Source organism: Vipera ursinii, assembly GCF_947247035.1.
Source record: "Vipera ursinii genome assembly, chromosome: Z".
In the NCBI taxonomy this organism is placed as follows: Eukaryota; Metazoa; Chordata; class Lepidosauria; order Squamata; family Viperidae; genus Vipera; species Vipera ursinii.
Window position 1 is genome coordinate 6,556,402 of NC_139517.1, and position 9,289 is coordinate 6,565,690.

Here is a 9,289-nt window from a genome sequence, read left to right on the forward strand (position 1 = left end):
CACACTGGTGAGAACCGGCTGAATCCCACCACTGGAAAGGGGAATGATCAAGGAAGACCCCCCCCTAACAATGTCAGGGATTACTTACTTGGTGTTATGTCCAGCTTAGTCCCACTTCCAAAGACAATCTTACTTCCAGTGCTAAACACAATGCTTTCTGCCTTAGCAAAAACATGCCTTGCTATTTTTATCAGCAATCATAACTTCCTTTAGAAAAGCTAGATCTCTAGAGTTCAGGATAAAAAGAAAAATCAAGGATTTGGGCTACTGGAAATCTGAAGCCTCATTTGGACCTCTATAAAAAGCTTTCTTTGAGCTACAGAATTTATGGAAGTTCGAACCTACTCTGCCATTTCTGTTCCTGTAATTTAGAGAGTTTCCAGAATCTTACTAATCACTGAAGATTGCGTATAAATGGAAAGGGGGAGGGGGTGAGCAAGAGCCCCCACCGATGTCAGGGATAACTTACTTGGTATTACAGCCAGCCTACTCCCACTTCCAAAGATGACCTTATTGTTGCCACCATACACAATGCTTTCTGCCTTAGCAAAAACATGTCTTCCTAATTTTTTATCAGCAATCGTAGCTTCCTTTAGAAAAGCTAAATCTCTAGAGTTCAGGACTAAAATATCAAGGATTGTGGCTACTGGAAATCTGAAGCATCATTTCCACCTCTGTCTCTATAAAATGCTTTCCTTGGGCTATAGAAGTTTGAACTCCCTCTGCCATTTCTGTTCCCGTAATTTAGAGAGTTTCTAGAATCTTACTTATCATGCCCTCAATATTAGGTGAAGGGTGACTCTCCAAAAGACAACCTAGCGTGGAAAGTTTGTATATCCAAAGTTTGATCCAAAGGGCACCCAAAGACTTTTAGGAACAGACCTGGCTCTGCCAGTTAGCTTGGGATTCCAATGAAGGGATTTCATACAAGGGATAGTTGATAAATTAATAACAGATCCCACTTTCCCACCCCACCCCCATCATCTTACATCTTCCCTCTCCATCTTTTCAGTGTTCAATTTTTTATTAGTTTATCAAAATATATCTCTTTTGGAAAGAGAGGAGGAAACATCAGCTATGTAAATTTCTCAAAAAAACAGAAAAATATGCATTTATTCCCAAAAGGAACGGGAGGGGGGGGGAAATCTCTCCTCCGTTTCAGAGCAGAGATGTTGTGCTATTACCCCTGTGTAGCACTCATGAGAAGCCAATCTACTGAGATTGCCTGACATACCTGGCGTGATGGTCAATCTGGTGCCTTGCCCAAATATCACTTTCTGGTAGGCATCTTGATTACACAATGAGAAAGGACTTTAGAAAAAGGAAGGAGCAACACAGCTGCTTCCTTCCCTCTATTTGGTATGTTGTTAAATGAACTTTAAATAAATGGTTGATGAAACCCATGGAGTAATCAGATCTAGTATGCAAAAGTCCAGAGAGCCACAAGATTGCTACTCACTTTGTTGCCATCTAATGTTCATTCAGATTTTGGCACCTCCAGTCTGAAAGCCCTAGGGAGCTGCTCTTTCCTTTGAGAACTTTCCCTTCACCCCTGAAATGACATCTAAATAAATTTATCTGGTCGGCTTGCCTCCAGAAGTTGCGGGTGCTCCATCACTGGAGGTTTTTAAGAGGAGATTTGACAACCATTTGTCTGAAATGGTATAGGGTTTCCTGTCTGAACAGAGTGTTGGACTAGAAGACCACCAAGATCCCTTCCAACTCTGTTATTCTGTTATAGGCTTGTATTCACAACCCATTGTAATGATGAAGATCTTGAAATTGTCATTATTCACAGAGATCCTTAGAAAAACTGATTAGTTCAAGGCAGACCTTACTACTCATAACAATCATTATTAACTTGGTCAACCCCCCAAAAAACCCACTAATGATTCATTCTGCCTATAATTATCTTCTCTACATTCCCAATATTTTCAACTGCCCAATTAGTGTTTTTCCTCTTATTCACCGGGTCTTACTTCTAGCCGAGTTCTTCTTCTAAACCAGGGGTCTTCAAACTTGGCCTTTTTATGACTTCAACTCCCAGAATTCCTCAGCCAGGCACAGTCATAAAAGGGCCAAGTTTGAAGACCCCTGTTCTAAACAGAGCTTTGATTTCTTAATAGACACACAGTGCAGAAATCCTGAACAACAAAAAAGTGCTGCTTTAAGTTGTCCTCCAGATGTGTTAGAAAACAGCTGTACTATTTTCTACCCAATTTGGGGAAAACAGAGCTACAGCCTCCTCCCCCCCCCTTTTCTTGCATGTAGAACCTGATTCCATATATGACTATTGAAGTTAAAGAATCATGAGAAAATGTCACCTATTTTCTTACCATGAGGAAAGCTTGCTCTAATAACATGACTGATTTTATATAATTAAATTTTATTTACATTTTAAAACTTGATGTTCTCTATATTAAGGAACCACAAAAATGTGTATATATTGAAAGACTTACTCCCAAGAACTCTTAATCTTGTTCCGCTCCCAAAGACCACTTTCCAGTTTCCATCAAAGTTTATCACAGTGAAACAGATCTTTTCATAAACCTCTTTAGTCTAATATGCTTCCAGTTCTTTAAGACTACAAGGTCCAGAATTCCTAATGCAAACCCATATGATTATAAACACTAGTATTGGTCATCCAAGTAGAGATGGCCACATCAGTTAAAGGAAGGTCAACATGGACTCCTAGCTGTGAACTCCTTAAGTTGAAAGTTGGGAGTCAGTTTGGTCTAGCAATTAAGACACCAGGCTAGAAAGTAGGAGACTGTGAGTTCTAGTGCTGCCTTAGGCATCAAAGCCAGCTGGATGACTTTGGGCCAGTCATTCCCTCTGAGGCCAACCTCACAGAGTATTGGGGGAAATAGAAAAAGGGAAATGTATTGGATATGTTCCTGGCAGAATAGTGTACGTATCTATGATTGGGGATTGGGATGAAGTTAATGCAATTTCTTCTCATTGATTTGTTTTGACAAGCCAAGCAATAATATTAATTGGGAGAAAATTGAATGGTGCATGATAAATGCAGAGGTCTGTGAAAAATAGAGGACATTAGGAACATAAGAACTTCCTTAAAATGATCCCCATCATTGCTGACTCCAACCCTGGGTGTTTGTTTCATGCCCACTAATTTAAGTTAACCTCAGAATTGTACTGTATCACATATTGGCTAAATTGTACATCCAGATTATTTCCCTGGGTTGTCCCTTTTTTGTAGGTAACTCTGCAGCTTTTCTCAAAGTGGCAAATTCCTAGTATTCGCAATCATTCATGGTCCCCTCAAGGACTTCTACTTCTTAAGAACATCCATTTGACTTCACCTGGTGCACATCATGCTGAGGAAGGCTGAATTAAGAACTGAATTGTGCCCCTTTGTTCCCTGATTAGAACAAGGACATTCCCTGATCTAGGAAGTTGGGAAAGGTCCTCACTTCAATTATGTATGTACACAAAGAACTGCATCAGTCCTTCTTTGGAGGAGAGAATCCACCACCAGTGAATTTATAAAAGTACTTACTTGGGATTACGTTCAGTCTTGTACCAGACCCAATAAAGAACTTGAAATTGTTATTTACACAGCATAACAGTCCTTTCTAAAAACCCTCTCATATTAAGGCAGGGACAGCTACTTACATCCTGTAAGCCTTGTTAGAATCTACTCAACACAAACTAGTCATTTCAACACTAAATATCTTCTGTAGAACCAACTTACCGAGCCTCAGCTCTAGCCTGTTTCTACTCCCAAATATTATGTGTGAATTGTAACTATTGAGCCGGTAAAAAGATTGATAAAAACATTCCCTCAGCTAAGAGCTGTGGTGGCTCAGTGGTTAGAATGCAGTACTGCAGGCTAATTCTGCCAACAGCCAGCAGATCGATTCTGAGTGACCTTCCATCCTTCTAAGGTCAGTCAAATGAGGACCCAGATTGTTGGGAGCAATAGGCTGACTCTGTAAACTGCTTAGAGAAGGCTGTAAAGCACTACGAAGCATTATATAAGTCTAAGTGCTATTGCTATTTGTTAAGTGAATCACACGGACATTAAGTGAATCCAATTTCCCTCATGGACTTTGTAATAGGCTGGCATATGAAGTGATGAGTTCTCCTTCACCATAGGTTTTCAAGTCAGCCTTGTATGGTCCTTTGTCAGAGATTATCTAACCAGTCTTGTCCTGAGTAAGGAGTAATACTTGCAACGTCACGTGACGTGTCATGATGTATTGTGACTTTTTTTGCCATTGCCGGCAATGGAGTGGGTGCGGTTTCGCTATGACGCAACTGGCCCACGGGCCGGCAGTTTGACACCCCTGGTCTAGGTGATCTCTGAGATGTTTTCACAACTCTTTGCTTCCAGGAGGATTAGCCCAAGTCGTAAGCAATCACTTAGCTGAGTTTCTCTCTAGCAATAATTCAGCATTTCTAACCAATAATCAAAAGAGCTTAAAGGCTTGCCAGAAACAAACAAAAAAGCATCAACAATCTGAATCTATTGATTGATAATCTATTTGTGTGGGTTAAATGTCTGTATATTGTATATCAAAGAAACTCTTCTGTTCTGACAGGAAGAATATCTATTTCATATTTGCTGAATTAGTTATGGAAACTATACAGGTCCAATAGACTAGTAACAATTGGGGAAATGAATATAAGTTCAAAATGGGAGGGGGAAGGGAGGAAAGAAAAGGAAAGGAAAGGAAAGGAGAGGAGAGGAGAGGAGAGGAGAGGAGAGGAGAGGAGAGGGAAAGGGGAAAGGGGAAAGGGGAAAGGGGAAAGGGGAAAGGGGAAAGGAAAGGAATACATTTTACTTTTGGTAATCTCTGAAGACTGCATGTAAATTCGGTAGGAGAGACCCTCTTGTTTTAACAGAATGACATGTGCTTCCAGGTGCCACTGTGTTTTATAATACATGGGGATAGCTGAGGGAGAAAGAGAGCTATGAGCAAAGAAAACAACCTCTTGTGACGACTACAATAACAGAAATAACAAATGAAAACCTACTTGGCATGATGACCAGCCTAGTCCCACTTCCAAAGAAAACTTTATCATATCCAGTGTTGATCACAGTGCTCTCTGCCTTAGCAAAAACATGACTTCCCATTTCGATCAGCAAGCATAACTACTTTTAGAAATGCTACATCATTAAACGTTAGGATTTTAAAAAAACCCCAAGACTCAATTCTTGGAGATCAAAAGCTTCATTTGGACATATGTACCGAGCAAATACTATTAGGGCCCTAGTTTCTTCTTTGGAGGTGCAAATCCACTTTCTGCCCTTTTCTATCCCATAATTAAGAGTATTTCCAGTCTCTTACTGGTCATACAATTTGTTCAGCAAAAGCTTGTACCAATTTCTTGCAATTTATTTTATTTTATTTTATTTTAAAAAGGAGACAAAAATTAACTAGAACTAAGATAAAGGAAGGAAAGGAAAAAAAAAGCAAGCAAGCAAAAAGCCAACAGAATAAAAAAAAAAGTAGAAACAGAAGGAGTTTCAGATTTTCTTTACAGCAATTTTTAGTACAAACGACTATCCTGTGTAGACCAGAAGGGCAAAATATATGGCTAAAACTTACTTGGCATGACAACCAGCCTAGTCCCACTTCCAAAGTAGACCTTATATATGCCACTGGTATACACAATGCTTTCTGTCTTGACAAAAACATACCTTCCTGTTTCTGTCAGTATTTATACCTTCTTTCGAACAGCTAAATCACTAGACTTTAGGATTAAAATATTAATAATGGCTGATGCAGGATTTGATAGAGATTTCAAAGTTAACCTCAGTATTGTGCCCTACCACATATGGGCTAAAGAGAAGCTCCCCTGTATCCAAAATCATTGCCTGGGTTGTCCCTCTCTTGAAAGTGACTCAGCAGATTCTCTCAAAGGGCCCAATTCCTAGTAATTGGGAAGAATTGTAGAAAGAGAGACTTTTATTCTAGGAAAGCTTACGCCATTTGATAAAATTTGTTCACTGGAACAGGTGGTATCACAGCACCTCTGCCACAATGCAAAAAGTAATTGTAACATAGATATCAGTGTTGACCCGGTTTAATACAAAAAAAATAATAATCTTGTCCAAAGGGAGAGGGAAAGAAAGAAGAAAAATGAAAGAGAATGAAAGGGAGAAAGAAAAAAAGAAGAAACAAGAAAGTGATTTTTTTTAAAAAAAAATCCCATTTATATCCCGCTCTTCTCCGAAGACTCAGGGCGGCTTACAATTTAAAGCACAAACCAATGTGCTTAGCAATAGCCTTCATTCTATGTGTATGCCTGCTTATTAGGGCTTTCGCCCCTCCCCCAAGCGGCATTATTACAAAGTCAGCTTATTGCCCCCAACAATCTGGGTCCTCATTTTACCTACCTCGGAAGGATGGAAGGCTGAGTCAACCTTGAGCCTGGTGGGACTCGAACCTGCACTAATTGCAGGCAGCTGGTGTTACTTAAGGAGGCATTAGCCCACTGCTCCACCAAGAAAGAAAGAAAATAAGAAAGAGAGAGAAAGAGAAAGAAAGAAAATAAAAGAGAGAGAAAGAAAGAAAGAAAGAAAGCTTGAATTGCTCTTAAAAATCTATCACCACAATGTCACTCACTCGGTATAACATGAAGTTTCGTCCCAGCACCAAGACTGAATTTGCTGCTTACTCCTCCATAATATACACATTAGTTTAAACCTTTCAAATATCTCTGCATACAATATCCCTGTACTATTCACTATTCAGTAGGCGTGAGCCTAGATGGACTCCAGAAGATGGTAGAGGACAGGAAGGCCTGGAGGAACATTGTCCATAGGGTCGCAATGGGTCGGACACGACTTCGCAACTAACAACAACAACAATTCACTACTTTGTACCCCTCTGGTGAACAAATGGATTAACAGGTTAATTTCAAAATCTATAGTCATCGCTGATCTTTCTACAACTTTCTGTTGACCTGTTCCAGAGGCTACATCAAGAGATCTGTAGGACAATTGTAGAGCTGGTCCGTGCCAAATTATATGAACCAAAAAAGCAGCCTTTTACAAGGACCACCACAGGAGAAATAAAGTACAAATAGTACAACCAGCCTAGTCCCAACTTACTTGGTCTGATTATTAGTCTCGTGCCAGATCCCCAAGCAATCTTGAAACTATTACCATTCACAATGTTACAATCCCTTACTAAAACCTACTACTCATAACAATTATTTTTGAAGTGGTTGCCACAATATAAAAAAGATGTTGAAACTCTAGAAAGCGTGCAGAGAAGAGCAAAAATGATGGTTAGGGGACTGGAAGATAAAACATATGAAAAACGGTTGCTGGCATTGGGTATGTCTAGTCTAGTGAAAAGAAGGACTAGGGGGTGACATGATAGTAGTCTTCCAATATTTGAGATGCTGCCCCAAAGAAGAGGGAGTCAAGCTATTCTCCAAAGCACTGGAAGGCAAGACAAGAAGCAACAGATGAAAAACTAATCAAGGAGAGAACCAACCTAGAACTAAGGAGAAACTTCATGACAATTAGAACAATTAATCTGTGGAACGACCTGCCTTTAGAAATTGTGGATGTTCCAACATTGGAAGTTTTTAAGAAGAGATTGGACAACCATTTGTCTGAAATGTTATAGGGTTTCCTATTTGAGTAGGGGGTTGTACTAGAAGATCTCCAAAGTCCCATCCAACTCTGTTATTCTGTTATTCAGTTAATAACTTACTTGGTATGATGACCAGCCTAGTCCCACTTCCGAACATGACAATATAGCTGCTACCAACATACACAGTGCTTTCTCCCTTAGCAAAAACATGAGTTTCTATTTCTATCAGTAAACATACCTGCCTTTAGTAAAGCTAAATCTCTAGACTGTAGGATAAAAATGTCCAGAACCTGGGTCCTGAAAATCTGAAACATCATGTGGATATTTGTACCTATCAAATACTATTCTTGCAGCTCTGGTTTCTTTGGAATTGCCTCTGGCATTTTCTACCCCATAATTTAAAGGATTTCCAGTCTTTTTTCTGGGCTATCCCATTTGTTCAGGAACACGTCTTCTAAATTTATTGGAATTTATTATTTTTAAAGGAGACGTAATCTAACTAGAACTAAGATAAATTAAAGGAAGAAAACAAAGATGAAAACAAGGAAAAAAGCCAGAGGTACAAAAAATTGTATAGAAACAAAAGGAATTTCCTTTACAGCAATTATTAATACAAAAGACACCCCCCCCCATATACAGTAGACCAAAAGTGCAAGACCAATGGCTAAAAGAAAGTAAGAAAAAGAGAAACAAAGAAAAAGAAAGAGTTTGAATCACGGGGGGAGGCTCAGCTAATCTCAATGTTCACATGTTGTACTTTGACAATAAAGGTTTCATTTATCACAATATGACTCACTTGGTATAACATGCAGTTTTGTCCCACCACCAAAAGTGAGTTTACTGCTTCCTCCTCCATATTATGCACATTGGTTCAAACCTTTGCAATATCTCTACATACAGTTATCACTACACTATTCACTACTAGGACCAGTGTGATAAACAAATGGATTGACAGGTCTATTTCAAAATCTAGAGTCATCACTGACCTTACGTACATGAAGATTCTTCTACTTGATGTGGACCTGGCCCACAGGCTACACTGGAAACATGTACGATAATTACAGAGATTGTCCATGGCAGATAATGTGAGCTAAGAAATCATCCTTTTGCACTGACCACCACAGCAGAAATAAAGAACAAAAACTTACTTGGCATGATGACCAGCCTAGTCCCACTTCCAAAGAAAACCTTCCTGTTGCCAATGTTAGACACAGTGCTTTCTGCCTTGACAAAAACATGTCTTCCTATTTGTATCAGCAGTTAGAATTTCCATTATAAAAACTCTAGACTTTAGGATTAAAATATCAAATACTGCAGCTATTGGGAATCTGAAGCAACATTTGGATACCTGTAGGTATAAAATCCTTTTCTTCATGCTCCATTACCTTCTTCAGAGGTGTGGATCTAATCTGGCCTTTCCATCAATTAATTTACAGATTCTTTCCAAACATTCCAAGACTCTTATTTACAAGGCCCCACAATTGGTTTGTTCAGAAAAAGCACTTGTAATGGTTTTGTTTTTTTCCCCCTGAGATGGCTAATTACTCATTCACAGTTACTGAAGTGGTTATGGAAGCTATCCAGGTGTAACAGACTAAAGTAGTTACAGTAGAATGACTGAATATATGTTATAAATAAATGAAAATAAATAAACAAATAAGAAAGAAAGAAAGAAAGAAAGAAAGAAAGAAAGAGAGAGAGAGAGAGAGAGA

The 9,289-nt window shown here is 39.1% G+C and overlaps 1 long non-coding RNA gene and 1 gene segment (V, D, J or C); both read right to left on the minus strand.

Moving 5' to 3' along the window:
- Positions 1 to 9,289, minus strand: part of LOC310649415 (T-cell receptor alpha chain constant-like) — an 86,431-nt gene that overhangs the window by 44,449 nt on the left and 32,693 nt on the right.
- The window catches only part of LOC310649447, a 31,506-nt gene continuing 28,392 nt past the window's right edge, over positions 6,176 to 9,289 (minus strand). The window contains exon 2 of the long non-coding RNA XR_014494234.1: positions 6,176 to 6,298. This is a non-coding gene — a long non-coding RNA (uncharacterized lncRNA). The remainder of the gene's footprint in view (positions 6,299 to 9,289) is intronic.